Consider the following 6,558-nt stretch of genomic DNA (forward strand, 5'->3'; position numbering starts at 1 on the left):
AACCAACCAAGAGGAAATAAAATAGGACAGAAATATAATGACAATGTTGATTTAAGAGTCAGTCATATTCAATAAACTTGACTTCTTAAATCACCAGTTTTCATTACACTCCTCAAAATTCTGAATTACTCTAATTGACCAAAAATATTTCAAATATCTTTATAACTTTAAAAAATTGCATATGGGCTGGATGGGATTCCCTACATTATTCCAGTGGGGACACAGTATCTGCCCCCCTGGAATTGCACAGGCAGGGGGATGGATGAGCTGGACAGCCTTAGGAGGGGCTGGAGGATCTTCTTTGTAAAAATAAATTCAGGAGCTCAGGAGTGTGTGAAGCAAGACAGGGAGAGACATAAAGAGAAGGAATAGCTGGGATATCTCCTCTGGCCGTAAAGGACAGAAGGACAGACACTGAGATGGAGAGCAGGCTGGCAGGTGGCACCAAGCTGAGGGTGCAGTGACACTCCTGAAGGAGGGGACACCACACAGAGGGACCTGGACAAGCTCAAGAGGTCACCCATGGGAAAATGATGAGGTCTGATAGGACCAAGGGCAGGTGCTGCAGCTGGGTCAGCACAACCCCAGCCATGAGCACAGCCAGAACTGCCTGGAGCAGCTCTGGAGCAGCACCTGGGGGTTCCTGGGGGGGAAGCTGGACCTGCCCTGGCCGTGTGTGCTGGCACCCAGAAGGCCAAACACGTGCTGGGCTGACCCCCAGATTCTGCCCCTGTGCTCAGGTGAGATCCCACCTGCAGAGCTGGGTCCCAGCACAGCAAGGACCTGGAGATGCTGGAGACATCCAGAGGAGACACCTGAGATGCTCCAAGGGCTGGAGCCAGGCTGGGAGAGCTGGGGGTGCTCACCTGGAGAGGAGAAGCTCCAGGGAGAGCTCAGAGCCCCTGCCAGGGCCTGAAGGGGGTTTGTGAAAAGCAGAGGGACTTATTACATGAGCACATGGAAAAAGGGGTGGCAGTTCTAAACGAAAAGAGGAGAAACTTAGATGTTAGGAGGAAACTTGTCCCTGTGAGGGTGGGCAGGCCCTGGCACAGGGTGCCCAGAGCAGCTGTGGCTGCCCTTGGATCCCTGGCAGTGCCCAAGGCCAGGCTGGAAGGGCTGGGAGCAGCCTGGGACAGTGGGAGGTGTCCCTGCCATGGCAGGGGTGGCACTGGATGGGAAGGGAAGGGAAGGGAAGGGAAGGGAAGGGAAGGGAAGGGAAGGGAAGGGAAGGGAAGGGAAGGGAAGGGAAGGGAAGGGAAGGGAAGGGAAGGGAAGGGAAGGGAAGGGAAGGGAAGGGAAGGGAAGGGAAGGGAAGGGAAGGGAAGGGAAGGGAAGGGAAGGGAAGGGAAGGGAAGGGAAGGGAAGGGAAGCTTTCAGGTGCCTTCCATCCCATGAACAGAGAAGTAGTGGCAATTCTATTTCCTGCATTTGTGCCACCATACCCTGAGCTGGGGGCACTGCCCATGGGGTGCCCAAAGAAACTCCTTTTCTGCAGGACGTTGCTGTGGGAGGTGAATGCTGGAGACCTCCTGCAGGCAGTAATAAAACATCAGTGGCATCTCTAAAAATTATCTATGATAATTTTCTAACACAAAAGAGATGGCACCTAACGTGAGGTAATTCTATTTTAGATCTTATTATGATGGATAAAGATGAATTGATCACTGAACTAGAAATCGGTGGTTGCCTGGAGACCGGTGATCATGACCTGATTGCATTAATTATGGGATAATAAAAGACAGTCCCAACCAGTAACATATACCTGGTGCTTCTCCCTGGATCTGGGAGGCTGAATAAAGAGGTGAGGAAAACTCGCTGGGAAGAAAAATAAACATGAACGTAAATGAGTGAAAAATAAAAAGTTCCCACTAAGAATTCTCAACCTGGCAAAAAAGTTCTATTTGTGCCATAATCTTGGAAGAATGGTGTTTGATTTTGAGATCTCTCTAGGTGAAAATGAAAGCAGCAATTAGAAAAAGAAGCAGTGCATAAAGAATAGGTGGGGGGGGAAAGAGAAAAACTAGTAATCAGGATAATTTAACATTTCTGAGTGGTGGGAAATTGATAAGGGAAGCCAAATGGATTAAAGAAAAATCTGGCTGATGAGTTATAGGAACTAAGAGCTGTTATTATCAACAAGAAAAAGAACCCTAATTGTGGTCCCTGCTTCTACAGGAAAAAGATGATAAAATGATAAAATTAGATAGTAAAATTAATAACAGTGTCACCAAGAGGATCCAAAAATGTCAGAGTGTCATTATCTTGGTCAAGCAGCTCATAAACTCCTCAGGGCATTGGAGGAAGCTTAAATTTAGAGAATCTACAAGAGACTTTTTCCTCTGAGGGCTTTGGGGCACTGCAGCAAATGGTCCATTGCATCCTGCAAGGGCTTGCTGAAACCCAGCATTTCCCCCCTTTGGGCACAGGGCTGACCCAGGCCACAAACTGCCTTTGTTCTGTGCCTCTCCTCTGTCACTGCTCTCACAGTGTTCAAAAATAATGTCCTTAAAAATGATGGCCAATTGCCCTCCCTTACTCTGTAGATCTTATCTGGGGACAGCTGCTGGCTCATGGCCTGCTGCTGCAAACACTGGGGGAAAGCCATCAGAACCATGATTATTTTGAATGGAAACCTGAGATTATTTGTATAAGCAGCATTATGAGAAGAGCTGGACCCCTGGCAGCCTGTGACACACTCATGCTTCAGGCAGTGATGAAGGAGAGAACAGGATCAGCTCACGTGGGTGGGATGCAGGGATTGTCTCAAGCAGGATGGTCCCGCTCCCAGTGATGCCACAGCTGTGTCACCAGCACCTCTCTGGCCATGTCCAAGTGTCACCTGAGCTTGGGAGGAGGTTTTCCACCCTGTGCTCACCTCCAGGAGGGAGGCAGTGGCCTCATTCCTGAGCTCCAAGCTCCAGGAGAGGACAGGTCAGCACCAGGTGGGACAGTGACAGGGCTCAGAGCCCCTCCAGGTGATGGAATGCTGTTCCTACACACACCTGGCACAACAGTCCCTGGAGCTTGCAAAGGCTGGGAATTGTATTGTAAGCCCACAACGGTGTCACTGTCCCACCACGGTGCTGCAAAATGGGTGAAGGTGGATCCTGCACCCACAGCCAGCCACAAAACCCCCTTTGAGTCAAACCTTTACTTGTCTTTCTTACTCATTTGCATTTCCACAGTATCAGGAGGTTCCCTTGGGGACCTTGGCACAAATTAGATGCTCTGGGTCTCAAAGAGCTTCCAGTGTCTCCAGCAAGGGGAAAAGGAGGAAAGGCCCCTCTGCCCCAGCCTGGAGCCTTGCACTGGGGTTGCTGCGGTCCAAAAAGTGCAGAATCTGGCATTTTGCTTTGTTGAACCTGCTACAATTGATTTCATCCCATCCATCCAGCCTGTCCCCATCCCTCCCAGTCGGGAAGGGAAGGGAAGGGAAGGGAAGGGAAGGGAAGGGAAGGGAAGGGAAGGGAAGGGAAGGGAAGGGAAGGGAAGGGAAGGGAAGGGAAGGGAAGGGAGAAGGGAAGGGAAGGGAAGGGAAGGAAGGGAAGGGAAGGGAAGGGAAGGGAAGGGAAGGGAAGGGAAGGGAAGGGAAGGGAAGGGAAGGGAAGGGAAGGGAAGGGAAGGGAAGGGAAGGGAAGGGAAGGGAAAGGCCCCATCCCTCAGGTGTCCTGGGCCCAGAGCCAAGGGGGACCAAACTCAGCATCCAGAGGGTGACTGAACAACAGAATCATGGAATGGTTTGGGTGACAAGGGACCTGAAAGACATCTTATTCTATGGCAGGGACACCTCCCATTGTCCCAGGTACTCCCAGCCCTGTCCAGCCTGGCCTTGGGCACTGCCAGGGATCCAGGGGCAGCCACAGCTGCTCTGGGCACCCTGTGCCAGGGCCTGCCCACCCTGCCAGGGAACAATTCCTGATTCCCAATATCCCATCCAGCCCTGCCCTCTGGCAGTGGGAGCCATTCCCTGTGTCCTGTCCCTCCATCCCCTGTCCCCAGTCCCTCTGCAGCTCTCCCGGAGCCCCCTCAGGCCCTGGCAGGGCTCTGAGCTCTCCCGGAGCCCCCTCAGGCCCTGGCAGGGCTCTGGGCTCTCCCGGAGCCCCCTCAGGCCCTGGCAGGGCTCTGAGCTCTCCCGGAGCCCCCTCAGGCCCTGGCAGGGCTCTGGGCTCTCCCGGAGCGGTCTCTCCCCGGGCACGGTGAGCGCTGGGCTCCGTTCGGGCCGCAGCCCCTAGAGGGGGCCGGAGCCGCTCCGCGCTCGGGGTTTGCAGGGTCGGGGCTCCGCGCTCCGCTCCGGGCAGGGCTCGCCATGCTCCGGAATGCAAAATGCAGCTTTCCAGAATGCCAGAAAGGTAATTTAAATGTTAAAACATTTGTGATTGCATAAATTGCACGTATTATTCCAATTGAATTGTAGTGGGATTAATCTGACCTTAATAGAATACTACTAATAATTTATATTATTATCTTTAATAATATTAATTCTACTTAATTTTTTTTCCATTTACTTTGTTCATTTAAGGGCAGCTCCACTGAGCTCTGGAGCATTTAGCTCGTGGTGTGCAGCAGTCACTTATCATTTGCACAAGTGGGGATTCCACCAGGCAATTTTCAGAGAAATAAAGATCATCTTTCAGTGAAAAGAACTTAAAAAAAATTACAGTATTAAATGAGTAGATATTAATGTGTCATATTTAGAATATAAAACAACCCATAATCTGTTCTGAAGTCTCTTCCACCTAAACATATACTTCTTTTTTTTTTTCCTTCTAGAGGGATCTTTTATTCTGCTGTTTAACTTATTAGGCACTACCATTCCAACTGTTAAAATAAAATTGTTAAGATCATAATGTCAGGGAAATAAAAACCTTGGCAGTATGATAGTGCCTTGTGAGCAGAGCATCACAGTTTGTTGGGGATGAATTGGAATTGCGCATTTCATTAGAATTTATATCACAAGCCAAGGGATGAAGCATTATTTCATTAAGTATCTTGAAATTTCACCAACCTAATGAAGCTGTCAAAATTCTATTAATAAAGCACTGGAAATATTTATTTGTTTGTTTGTGAGGATGCATTTGCTATTATTTAACGTTGTATTTGCAATTTGTTAATTTACGAGCGGAGGCTCAGCGGGAGGAGCTGGCAGCCAGGGGCTCCGGGTGCCCAAGGGGCTGCTCTGTCCTGGGGAGGGAGATCCACATCTGCTCGTGGGGAGGGAACAGGACACTCTTTACCAGAGCTCAGCACAGCCACACGCTGCCACCTCCGTTTTAAAATGCATTTTTAAGCGTGCCCTTTCCTGCTTACTCAATTTTACCTTGTTTTAGTTCTCAGTTCATCTCTGAGGGGTGCAGAGCTCAGTGCTCTGCTGATGTTGAGTGAGAGCTGTGTTAGCCACTGTTTGTAATCACCAGTGCCAGAGAAATGCCCAGTTTTAGGTTTCCTGTTTGTAATTACCTGTGCCAGAGAAATGCTCAGTTTTAGTTTTCCTGAGTGCCCTTCATGAGGATCCACGGCTTCCTTGCACAACTGGACTGGGCACAGCTCAGACTAACCCGAGGTGGGTCAGCAGCTGTGGCAGGATTACAAATGACAGCATGTTACATTCTGGTCAGGCTCTTTGTCTTGCCTGAGCCCAGGGAAGTTTGTGGGGTGGTTTTGGGGTGATGCTGTCTGCGGTGGGGCGGCTCAAAGGGCTCTCCTGGCGTGTGTCTGGCAGGGACACATTACTCACACACAGGGAAGCTGGGAGTGCATGGTTTGTGAGTGCAAATGAAATTAATCACACCACTCAGTCATGTATTATTTAGTATATTCTGTTTGTGATGCTGACAAACAGCCAGGAAATTTTTCTCTTCTTCATCCTCCCGCCCCATGGCCCACAAGAGATGAACTAAAGGGGTTATAATGAATTTAAAAGACAAGTTTATGCTTGTTAGTCAACCCGTGGCTTGTGGGCCAACTCTCCCATGTGTGGGGCTGCTTCCTGTTGGTACAACCCTCCCAAGCTCTCTGCTTCACCCCAGCAGAGCAGTGTGAGAGCCCCAGTGACACGGGACCATGAGGGCTGGAAGGGAGGCAAATCCTTATGGGAAACTGAAGGAAAACCCTGCAAATGAGCCTTGCTTAATAAACTTCCAGTTATGAAGTGTAATCTCGTAAGAGACCATTGTCAAATAAATTCTGCCAGTGAAATTCATACGAAAGATTTCCGTGAGTATTAATTACACAGGAAGGTTGCAGGGTCTGCATTACTCTGCTAATAGGATCTCCAGGAAAAAAAAGACAGGTCTGCCACAATGTATTAGATTTGTTAAAGAACCAATTTTTAATTAGTTTGAACTGATAAGTTAATTAATGAAATTGCAAATACATACCCAGGACATGTGTTGCACACTCCACGCTGGATGCTGGGATTTTGCAGGGAGAACTCTTTAACGAGGGGATTGTGTGCCTGCCTCAAGTGCAGAATTCAGCATGGATCCCTAAATAGTGATTTCCATAATTACACAATTAAAGCAGAAAGACTCAATTTAAGGCATGCAAATATTCTTAATT

Source organism: Zonotrichia leucophrys, chromosome 17 (genome assembly GCF_028769735.1).
Source record: "Zonotrichia leucophrys gambelii isolate GWCS_2022_RI chromosome 17, RI_Zleu_2.0, whole genome shotgun sequence".
NCBI lineage: Eukaryota > Metazoa > Chordata > Aves > Passeriformes > Passerellidae > Zonotrichia > Zonotrichia leucophrys.